Source organism: Chamaea fasciata, unplaced genomic scaffold (assembly GCF_029207755.1).
Source record: "Chamaea fasciata isolate MVZ Bird 193981 ecotype frontalis unplaced genomic scaffold, bChaFas1.0.hap1 SCAF_1, whole genome shotgun sequence".
Classification (NCBI taxonomy): domain Eukaryota; kingdom Metazoa; phylum Chordata; class Aves; order Passeriformes; family Sylviidae; genus Chamaea; species Chamaea fasciata.
This window is the reverse complement of record NW_027094086.1, coordinates 70376786-70387570: the sequence shown is the minus strand read 5'-3', so window position 1 is coordinate 70387570 and position 10785 is coordinate 70376786. Positions and strand designations below refer to the sequence as shown.

At 37.5% G+C, this 10785-nt stretch overlaps 1 long non-coding RNA gene across 1 annotated transcript; it reads left to right on the top strand.

The window, feature by feature from the left end:
* The first annotated feature begins 1735 nt into the window (after nucleotides 1-1735).
* On the top strand, nucleotides 1736-7694 carry LOC136302434 (uncharacterized). Its single transcript, XR_010724064.1, has 3 exons — nucleotides 1736-1758; nucleotides 3742-3830; nucleotides 7561-7694. It is a non-coding gene; the product is annotated as an uncharacterized lncRNA (long non-coding RNA).
* The last annotated feature ends 3091 nt before the right edge of the window (nucleotides 7695-10785 follow it).

Sequence of the window (10785 nt, the reverse complement as noted above, 5' to 3'; positions counted from 1 at the left end):
CCAGAGGAGGAACCAAGCATTCCAGCCTGGATATAAGATGAGACTCTGAACACCAGGGCAGCGCTTACCTACTGGACTCCCAGAGGACAAGAGCTACTGCTGGATCTTCAGACCCATTATTTCTACAGGATCACCGCTTCAACAGAACCACTCTGCTTGAACTGCTACCTCCGTAGGGTGTCAAGTTGTATTCTGTCTTTGTCAGTGTTCTTGTACTACTGCATTTATTTATTTATTTTAATTTTTTCCCTATAAAATTACAATTCTGACTTACGATCTCCCACTGGTTCGATTTCAAACTAGTACACCAAAAGAACCTGGAAATTTTTATATACCAAAGTCTTACTGCAACTTTTTGTTTTGTTTTATCTTGTTTTTATCAAGTTCTCTATGTAGCATAGCATTTTTAAAGCGAAACGAATATAGCAAGGATTTTTTCCATTATTCTTATAAAACCAAAAGGTGAGTTACCAAACCATTCTGTATTCACAACAATGCAGTAGAAGTTCTCAGATACAGTGTGTTTACAGCAGCAAAAAATGTACGTACTAGTTGTGCTTCTGTTGAAAATACTTGAACTGCATTATTAATTTTCTTAATATTTTCCTTCAGTGTTTCAACAAAGTAATCTGAACTGCTATATTTTATAGTAAAAACTAAGTATGTACCAGAGAGTATGCTTTGATATTTTCATACTCCATAGTTTTTTAAACAAGGTGCATATCAGTGTATTTTTCAATGTATGAGTACAGATTTTGCTGGGGGTTGTGAATTCCGCTAAGCAGACAATCACAACAGAAGCTCATAGGCAAAATTACAGAAGAGAGTTTTTTAACAATTGGATTTACTGCATCACCTTTGCCCTTTGCAGCCTGGAAAGATGGAAACTCCAGGTTGCAGAAACTGTTCTGGCAGATGGGATTTATTGATCTTTATGGGCAAACCAGGGTCAGAACATTCCTGTTCTAAATGTCGCAGCCTTTCAACCCTGATGTTAGAAGCATCTCATGATGATAAGAGTGTTTCAAAGGTGCTCTGTTTTTTTCTGGGAGGTGTTTTGAAGGAGGGATGCTTAAACATACAGTAACATGGAGGGGGCAAGGAGTAGTCATGCCAGGACCTTCTCTGTGTACTCCCAGGGGCTCTGTCACCATCCTCAAACACTTATTTTGTTGTTGACATGGATGTGGATGACCAGCCAGCCATGACAGGGGCAGTGATAGAGCCTGAGGTAGATGTCCAGAATGGAGCTGGATTGGAATGGGCTGTAATGTACCCTTCAGCTGGGACTGTTCTAAGCTCACGCCATGTGATGGCCATGCCATGCTTGGGCATATCCCTCTACAGCCCCAACCCAACAACTTGGAATTCCAGCTAGGCCTCTTCCCAGCTCCCTCTCTATGCCTGTGCCAAGATCTGGTCTGAACAGGTAATCCCTGGTCCCCAGTTTTGGTGGGCTGACCCTGGAAAGCAGCCAAGTACCAAAGTTGCTGGGAAATTTCCCATAATCTACCCACAGGGGTCAAATATGAAGCTGGGGGCAGAGACAATGGCAGAAAAACCCTGAACAATACAAGAAATCTGTAAAGCTGTTATCTTCAAATTAGCGTGGCTGTTCTTTTAGAGAAAGGGATCTGGCTGTATATGCAAATACTCCCTCAATTTTAGTGAAAGAACTGTGTTTTTCAGGTGAAAACTGAAGCAGTAGTGGAATACACATCCTGCCCAACATAAGATGCTGTTGCAAGGCCTGCGCAGGTGAAGTTTAGCAGGGATGGTGCAACTCTTCAGATGTATGCTACTGGAAATGTGCAAAGTACCAGTTAGTGTATTTTACTTCAGCTGCGATGAGGCATGAGTTAGAGCCTCGATGAACAGTGATTAGAAAGGAGATTCACTAGGTCCATGCAATCATATTCCATGTTGTATGTGGGTTTTTTAAAGCAAATCCTCATCTAACTGAGCCCACACATTCTTTTAATACGAGCCACTGAAGAAAGATACAATTATTTGGAAGCAGAAGTGTATTGCAGTCATCCAAGACAATGGTTTTTAAAAAAAATTGTTGAATTTTGCATCAGCTGAACTGCTGAAAAATTGTCCTCTAAACAGTGAGAGATACTTTATTGCAGCCTGAAAATGCAATGTCCCTTTCACTTGTCCTCCTCACAAGGAGGAATTCGAGGTGTGACTTTAGAGAGATCCAGGAGAAAGGACCACAGCAGGTGACTTACTTATCTTCCACGGGATCTGCATAATGACATTTCCTTATCTATCAGAGTTTGGTTTCCTGGTTCAAAGCTAAACATAACCACAAACAGCTGGTATTAGACACAAAGTTTAAAATATTGACCAGCAACTGAAAAACATCTTGAAGAGTGAGGTTCAGGATTGTTTGAAACACCCTTTCAGAGTCACCATACAACAAGCTGAGATTCTTCTGTGCTTCAATTATTTTCTGAGATCATTTTCTGTTCCTGCATTTATCCACTGAACTTGATTTAAACCTCACATTCTTTCTGCTCCATAAATTTTACATTTTTGCAGAAAATTCCTTGAAAGCAGATTCAGAACTTATGCAAACGTTATGAGCAAGCATGGAAACAATCTTTTGATGGACTCTACTGTCTTACTAATTTCTAAATAGTAATAAAAAGGTTATATTGAGGAAAACAAAATGTTGCTTTGAATATAACAAAAAAGACCATTCCATTCCACTTCTAAATGCTTACAGTAATGGCCACAGAAAGCTTAGGACTTAAGAAAAGCAGTAATCATCAAATTTTGATGTTCAAAATTGTATTCTTGTGAACCAGCTGTATTCTTGTGGAGTTCAGCTAAAGTCATTTCCACGTTCAGAAAAAAAAAATCTCGTAGATTTCAAAGCTGGAATGGACCACTCTGCTTCTCTTTTGTGCAGATCACTCTCGAAAACCAAATACAGACTTCCATAGCCATTACCATGAAAAGAATTCTTTAACCTAGTATTTCACATTCATTCAGATGTATAGATGAAATATTGAAGTCTGTTGGCAGCACAGTCTTCTGTTTTCACTTTGTGCAACCTCTTCTTTTACCACACCATGTAATCAGCATAACTATTCTGTAGATTATTATTTCATTATTAAACAATTCTAAATATGGTAAAGTCACGTGGGTAAAGATAATAGACTATTCATTTCAACAGAGGTAAATGATGACAGGTTTTACATTAAAAAAGACCTGTGAAGAAACGTCCCTCTGAGTAGGCCAGCAAGGCAGAGAAGAATTTCTTCTTTTATGTTTTTTTTTTTAATCAGTTGCCAGATTTTATTCATTAGACCCATATTTCAGGCAGATGATGGATACGTTTCTATTCATAGATGCATAAATCACTATGTGACATTTTGGTTTAAAACATTTGCAGTATTCAAAGGCGTTGTTTTAATTATGTAAGTGAAATTTGTATTGAGTTTATCTGAATGATCAGACACAGAAAAAAGAAAAATCTGAAAGGCAATGTGGCAGGAGTTAAAGCTTCTATTCAGTTTAGGTCAAGCTAAGCAGCGATCAAATGCCCAAATTTTGACTTCTAGATGATAAAGCAGTTTCCAAGAGAACATTCCGGCAGTGACTCCCATATAAAAAACGAACAAAATAAAGGTGTTTGAAGAGGGAAGGGATTGTAAAGTGTCTAGCACATTGAAATTATTTTACAGTGCACACATGAATAACTAACCTATCTTTTTTCTTTTTTTTAAGGCGATAATCTTTCTGAAGAACTGCTGACTGAATCTTTCTGAAGAACTCTGGGAAAGTCAGCATATCTAAAAAGGCTGTGATTAAAATAGGTATGAAAATTGAAAATTTTATCTTAATTTTCTGTCTCTCAAAGCATATAATATAGAAGTTGTGCAATCATTCTAATTTCTATCCTGCAGATTACATAGAGGCATACTTTAAAATGTGCATACTACTGCAAAATAAGATAGAGTAATAGGCAAATGAGAACTGTAGCAAACCACTAATAGTGAATAATATCTGATTTATTGCAACCAAATGGGAAAAACCTACATTCCAGCAATGGATATAGAAGAGCACATTAATCAGGAATAAAACTAATTGAACTAATTCCAAACACAGGTTTTCTGTGAATGCAGCCGAGGAGTGTTGGTGCTTTTTAAAAACAAGTAAATAAATATTCACTTCTATAAAAATTGCTCCATTGTTTTTAGCATTCAGTCTTGCTGTAGCAGTGTTCTCTGTATTGTGGAGAACCACTGGTAGGTCTTGTCCCAGCACAGCACCTCAGGGTGAGAAGTTGCATGTCCAGGTGCTGATGGCTACTTTTAATCATCATATAAGGATGACAGAGTTGTGCTGATTAGTAAATCTTGCCACTATCCAGTGAAGCTTCCTGGTAAAGTTCACCCTTGTTCAAGAGCTGCAAGACAGTGTGAGGATGCAGTGAATGTATCTAAAGTGCATTAACAAACAGATATCATTAATCATGAACAGCAGTCTTGGAAAAAAAACCAGCCTGCACTTCTTTTCTAACATGAGAAACTATGAGCTCTTGAGTCTCATTCTTCTTAATTATGCTGAGATTTATGGAAGAAAGTTATTATACTAGATTTCTCAAAACAGGATTATTATTTTTTACACATTATTTTTCACCTGAGTTCTAGTGAGAATAGAAAGATTTTGACTCAGTTCAGACAGAGCAAGAATGTCACCTTTTTTTCTAGTAGGAGCACCTTTGTGTTACAATAAAAAGATAGGCATCAAATCCTTACGTTTATGAATTTTGGTTGTTATTTTGTGAGATCACATGTATGATCAGGGAAAGCTTATTATTATTATCATTCTCTTCTCATTAATATTTTATTTTGCACTAGAGAATCAAAGAAAGCTTCATGTAAACATAGTTCAGTCTGCTTATCACCGTTTAGTTCCTTCCTTACTGTTCTCAGTGGCAAGTCAAAATTTAGTATTTCTTTACAGTTAGGTATTCAGCAGTGACCCAACAGAAACATCAATCCTTTCTGACTCTGAAAAGCAAAATATGGCAAAGGCAGAACATAATGCATCTTTCAGGCTTGTTTTGACTAATCAGCCACGATGATATGAAGGATATTTATTATCTGTCTTAGGGAAACATATTTTTCTGTGAAGTTAAGTTCCATTGGTGAGTGATGTTTGCTGTGGAACTATTTACTTGTAAAGCTCTGGGACCCAACAAAAAGCCTCAAGTCACTTTGTTGCTCTCCTTTTTTGTAAAAAGAGTTTTTAAGTAATGCAAAAGAAAGATAATAGCTATGCTGAAAATAGTTGGAGGCCACTGCTTTGAGGACCCCTTACTGCATGTAATCTCTCAGATGGCTGGTATCACTACCACTCTTTCTGAAATATTTCCTAATTGGCTCCCTGAAAGTTCAGCTTCTTGCCCTTCAAAGAGCAGCATTATGGCTGCTGTCAAAGAAGGAGCCACTTAACTCAGGGTATGATCTTAACAAATATTCTGCCTTTCCAGAAGCATTATTGCCTACACCTTTTTATTTTCCCTCAGGACTTTTTTCCCTCCTGTGTTAATAAAAAGGACAGAAGAGCTTGGAGACCATGGAAACCTTCCAAGCAATTCTTGTTTAAAATAGGTAGTCAGCCTCTGCTCTTGTGTACATTGGTGAGATGACTGAGGAAGAGGTGGGTCCTTCCTCCCTGGGAATAGTTTCATTAACCAAGTGCAAGAAGTTGGGAAGAGCTCTGAGCAGCTTTGCAGCTCAGACTGTGCTTTTCAGTATGGCTTAAAGTACCCCCAGGCTCAGTTTAGTTTCACCAGGTACTGGAATTTTTTAACTTCAGAAGGAATTATTTTGATTTAAGGAAAAACTTCTGTTATTTAACTGCCATAGAACAACTTCACTCTATTTACCCTGAGAATTGGATTTGTCATGGTAGTATAAGGCAAAGAGCTTCTTTTCCAATGTAATTTCCCCCAAAGTATGTGCAAATATTGATGTTTTTGTTGTTAACAAAAAAATCTAAGGACGATAAAGAAAAGGAAAAAATGGTATTTCCACATGAGTTTTATAAAATTACTACTTATGTGGCTAAGTGCAAAGCATTTACCTACTAGCCAAGGAGGGGAGAAGATGGATTTTACTTCTGAGATAGTCCCTCTTGGTTCAAAACACCTAAATCTTCCTTCATAAACTGAAATACTAAGCCAGATTCTGACTCAGTGGTTCTCTTGACAATAGGTTAGAAGATTTGCCTTTCTTCCAGTGACCACATAACTATTTAAATAAAAGGTGGAACATTATCCAAAGGGACTGGGAGTAGCTGTGCAGGGTAGTTTAACTTGCAGTCTTGAGCTGCACATGATTCAGAGGTAGATCAAACAGATCTGCCTCGCAGCTAGGACTGAGAAGACTGCACAGCCCATAACACAATTATTTGGACATGCTTCTGTGAGATGAGTTTTGAGACATTATCTCAGACTGAGAGAACACTCTCTCTCTTATAGGTAGAAGTACCCAACTAACTGGGTTATGAGGCAGAGTGAGATGAGTTTTGAGACATTATCTCAGACTGAGAGAACACTCTCTCTCTTATAGGTAGGAGAAGTACCCAACTAACTGGGTTAAGAGGCAGAAAATTATTGGTGTCTCTGTAGTTTGCAACCTGATGTCTTAGTCATTTGTACTTCCTGTAAGAAGTGCATGAAAGATCTCAAAAAGTTTGTTCTGAAGTCTTAAGCTGTGCTATGGGAGGTTTAGGTTGGACATTAGGAAGAATTTCTTCACAGAAGGGGTGATTAGACATTGCAATGGGCTGCCCAGGGAGGTTGTGGAGTCACTGTCCCCAGAGGTGTTTAAGAAAAGACTGGACATGGTGCTTAGAGTCATGGTCTAGTTGACAAGGTGGTGTTCTGTCACAGGTTGGACTCGATGATCTCTTCCCCAGTCTAAATGATTCTGTGATTCTGTTTTACTCAAAATGGTTTTTTGTGGTGTTTATTTTGTTGGTTTTTTTGGGGGGGTTTTGGGGGGTTTTTTGTGTTTTTTTTTTTTCCTGGATGCTTCTTTTCATAAAAAAAAAAAAAAAAAAGTAGTCAGGTTTTGTTTATTTGAGCTGACCTCCATTCTTCCCTCCATCCTATCATTTGGCTGCTGGACAACAGAGATTTTGGCCTATTCTCAAAAGGAATTACTAAAATGTTGTAGACACAGTCCTGAAAGTCCTGCTATCCTGGAGGGTGAACTCAGTGTGAATTCAAAGCTATAATACTGAGTAGAGACTGACAATAAATTGACATTTTATGTTGCTTCAACAACACTAAAAGAACAGAATGTTGCTCAGCTACTCAGTCTGTATCACTGAGATTAGAAGGAGTAAAAAATTACTACTTTGTGTAATGTGTGAAATCAATGTATCTGCACTAACTCTTCCCCAAGAGTAACAGACAAAACTTCTTTGGAAAGTAAAATAAATGTAAAATAAAAGTACTGTGAGTTTTGATTTGTTTTCGAACAATACACCTAAAATTCATACTTTTGTTTTTTGCATTTTCTTTTTTAGAAGATGCTGAGTTGGAAGGCACACATCAGGATCACTGAGTCCAATTCCTGGCTTGCCCAGGACACCCCAAGAAGCACATCATGTGCCTGAAAGGATTGTCCGTGTTTTGTTTACTAACAAAGAAGATCTGGATACCCTGTAAAATTCCTTAACCTGTATTGCAGAATCTCTGTCAAGGCAGCAATAGAGAATGAATACCTTTTTCTATCAAAATTTCTTGTGCTAAATTAACTCCAGAAAGATCCTTTTTTTAGGAGAAGATAAAGAACTGTGAAAATGAGACATTTGTTTTGGCTGTGTAATGACTATACATATATTAGGCAAATCCTGACAGAGCAAAAATTAGTCTCTGATTTCTTCCTCTTCTTTTATTATTCGTGGTCTTGTTTTGCACCTGTTCAGCACTTGTCCTTACAGATGCATTTAGCTATCGTTTAGGCACTTGCAGGGGCAAAATGAGAACAGATGCATCACAAGTACAAAATATATGCTAAAAGGACACGTCGTAATGAGAAATCAGAGCTCAATGGGACAAAAAACAAAACATGGCAGGATATAGAGCATGCAGACCTAAAATTAGCATAGGATAGATACATTGAAAAGACAAAATTCAGCAGATAAGGACTCCTGGTTTATTGTCTAAAATATGCCTATCTGCATTCCCGGGGAACAACATCAATCTGTCTTGATTTCTGAATAAATTGATCTCTCAAGCAAAATCCCTGTAAAAGAAGGCAGCTCTATTTTTATCTCTGTGACCTTTTTAGAAGGACTTTAGAGAAGAAGGAAACAAACTTATCTAAATTCCTTCTACTCAAAGTCCAATTCTGCTTTCCTATCTGAAAAAAATGGGGGGTTGCCATTGTTTACTGCTATCTACCACTTTGAAAATTCCCATATCACAACAGGCTTCCTTACAGGTTTTGCCTTTTCTGCCCTACTACTCGTCTTTAACTGGTGCTAAAACATTACATAAGAATCTAGATTCCAAATTCATTGACATTCATCAGTAGTTTTCATTAGTTTTGGATCAAGATCTGAATTTAAAGAATTTACTTTATGAATGCATAAGAAATCATACAAATCCATAGTTTTTACTAGCTATATTAAATGTATTAACTGTCACAGATAATTTTTTTTTTTGCCTTACTTTTATTTCCCAGGATGAACAAACCCTGGGTTAATTAGGAACTTCACTGGGATTGATAATACCTGGTTTGAAAGAGATTGAATATGCATTCAGGGCATATGTACCAGAAGGACAGAGTGGGTGGCATGGATAAAGGATTTTTATACAGTGTTATGCATGGCGAGTTTTTGCATTTTTGAAAGCACTAGGATTGTTAGATAACTGGCAGAACCAATCAGAATTTTTAACTTCGGTCTTTAAGAGTGTGATACCAGGAGACTAGCAAAAGGCATATATAGTGCTTAATCTTAAGAAACTAAAACATAATAAATTGTTGATGAATCAGCTTAGCTTCACCTTCTGGGAAAATCCCAGATCAATCAATATGTACATAAGAATTTGGAAAAAAGTAGAGAAATGACACAGTGGTCAGAATACAGCTCTGTATACCAAGACATGTCAAGTCAGTCTATTACCTATGAAATGTTAACGGGGACATTCCATAGAGCAGAAAGAGGTTTCAATCATATACAGGTTGACTGTATTTAGGTTTTTTCTGCAGTCTCAAGTAATAATTTCCAAAACATGCTTACAAAGCATGGCATCTCTGAGGGTGCACATGCACCTAAATAATTATACTGAAGTGTGGGGATCAATGATATACCAGAATGGGAGGGTATATCAAGCAGGGATTCATGGAAATCTGTTGTGAGTATGAAGTTATTGATATTTTTGTTAGGAATTACATAATACTGAGAAAATGTGTTTCATTTCCATGTGGCACAAACTTTTTAGACCAGGTCAAAAATTTGAAAGAATCCTGCCAAAACCAGAGAAACATACTGAAAATACAGTATGAAATTCAGCAATATCCACTTCTAAAATAAATGCTCAGATAGAAGAAATTGCATGTATTACAGGATGCAAAAGATGTTCAGAACCCTCTTTTCAGAAATGCGGTTGTTTCCCAAATTTCAGCACAAAATAACAATATTAGGTACTTGTAAAAAAAAACCACAGGACTGATAATTTTTGAATAAGCAGGAATATAGTTCTGAATACCTGGAAAGTCACCCTTCTTTACTCAGCTCTGGTTAAGGCAGGAACTAAACTGACCAGAGGTTAGAAAATGGGTCCTGTGAGAAAAGAGTGAAATAAAAGGGATGGAAAACAGAGAGGGATGCAGTGTGATTCAGGTTCATGTGACCCAAGATCTAGCTTTGCATACCATGTCTGGCTAACTTTGATTCTGTTTTAGTAGGATGTTTGAAAATAGTTCAGTTAAAACCATGCAAGACAAGAAATGTGGCTATTGAGAAAATGAAGTTGCTGAGATGGTAGTGACTAGTAACTGAAAGACTCAAAGTGGAAACTAATGACATAAACCTAGGAAAAAGGTAGATAATTAGGAGACAGAAATCCAGCCTGTTCCAAGAAGCAGTGGATGTTAATATTTTCTGTCCTGACTGATAACAGCCTAGCTGACACAGATATATTAGGTATGGCAAGGATATCAATGCTTGGTAACTGCCCATATCAACCTATAAACATTTTTTCTAGCTCATTCCATGAAGTATTTCCTGCTTGCAGATATCTCCCGGGCATAGTAAGAGATGCTCAAGCAAAAGCAGCCCATTATGTGGAGGATTACAGCAGGAACACCATAATAACAAAGGGTTGATGCAAAGAAGAAGAGGCAAATCTTTTCGAAAATAATGAAGCAGATGGTGTGGCTTAAGATCCTTGATTACTTGAGGTAGAAAACCTTAGACAGACATTTAAAAAGGATATCACAGTTATAGCTGATTTTGTCTTAGAGCAGAGGGGGTGTGAGGTTGACTTTATACTAGCATTTGGAGTTTTAGGAAGCTTCATGAGCAAACAGAAAGATGGACAGAGATCAGACTTAATGTAGTGTTGGGAATACTGCATCAGGGGTAATGTCAATGATTGTGCAGTTACCCAAGGGCAATTTGTGTCCAAGGCTTCTGACAGTTTAATGTTCAGCTCTTCTCTAGGGAACGAGGTGGAGACTAAGGTCATTAACTGTAACTGGATTGTAACACTCTACTCTGCCTTCACTGGGTACTAAGGTT